Genomic DNA, 1,103 nt, shown 5'->3' with positions numbered 1-1,103 from the left:
GAGCGCCTCTAGGGGCTTTCCGAAAGTTGTTGTAGGAGGCGTGGTTCCACACGGTCTAGAAATAGCGTCCTTCGGAAGATGCCTTGTTTTTCAAATGAAAAGACCCAAAAAAAAAAATGAAAACAAAAGAATCAAGAGGAACAAAAAAAGTTGCAACACGAGGACTTCCCGAAGGTCACCCATCCTAGTACTACTCTCGCCCAAGCACGCTTAACTGCGGTGTTCTGATGGGATTTGGTGCACTAGTGCTGATATAATCGCACCCATCAGTATATGTATCGCATTAGCATATATCCTTTGGCTTTGAGTCCGCAATGAAATCTCTTCGCGTGTGTTGCACTGTTTATATGAGTTTTCCCGCCCAGCTGCGACGAGCATTCGTTCCAAGATATATAAGTTAGGACACCACGTTTGACAACACTAAAACCGGGGCTTATGTTTTAGAAAAACGCCCGGAAGAGGGTCTTAAACTCAAAATTTTGGACTCGTAAACCGCACCCTTGGTCTTTAGACTCTTGGGCAAGCCTGAGAGCACTCTAGGGGCTTTTCGAAAAGTTGTTGTAGGAGGCGTGGTTCCACACGGTCTAGAAATAGCGTCCTTCGGAAGATGCCTTGTTTTTCAAATGAAAAGACCAAAAAAAAAAAAAAAGAATCAAGAGGAACAAAAATGGGTGCAACACGAGGACTACCCAAGAGGTCACCCATCCTAGTACTACACTCGCCCAAGCACGCGTAACTGCGGAGTTCTGATGGGATTCAGTGCACTAGTGCTGATATAATCGCACCCATCAATATATGTATCGCATTAGCATATATCCTTTGGCTTTGAGTCCGCAATGAAATCTCTTCGCGTGTGTTGCACTGTTTATATGGGTTTTCCCGCCCAGCTGCGACGAGCATTCGTGCCAAGATATATAAGTTAGGACACCACGTTTGACGACACTAAAACCGGGCTTATGTTTTAAAAAAACGCCCGGAAGAGGGTCTTAAACTTAAAAGTTTGGCTTCGTAAACTGCACCCTTGGTCTTTAGACTCTTGGGCAAGCCTGAGAGCACTCTAGGGGCTTTCCGAAAAGTATTTGTAGGAGGCCTGGTTCCACACG

The 1,103-nt window shown here is 45.3% G+C and overlaps 1 non-coding gene and 1 pseudogene across 1 annotated transcript; both read right to left on the bottom strand.

Moving 5' to 3' along the window:
• Window positions 1-147: 147 nt before the first annotated feature.
• Window positions 148-265, bottom strand: LOC112085076 (annotated as a pseudogene).
• Window positions 266-668: 403 nt separating this feature from the next.
• On the bottom strand, window positions 669-787 carry LOC112085069. Its single transcript, XR_002898689.1, has one exon. It is a non-coding gene; the product is annotated as a 5S ribosomal RNA (ribosomal RNA).
• Between the last annotated feature and the right edge of the window lie 316 nt (window positions 788-1,103).

Source organism: Eutrema salsugineum, unplaced genomic scaffold, assembly GCF_000478725.1.
Source record: "Eutrema salsugineum unplaced genomic scaffold, Eutsalg1_0 scaffold_31, whole genome shotgun sequence".
Classification (NCBI taxonomy): Eukaryota; Viridiplantae; Streptophyta; class Magnoliopsida; order Brassicales; family Brassicaceae; genus Eutrema; species Eutrema salsugineum.
This window is presented reverse-complemented; position numbering and strand designations above follow the sequence as displayed.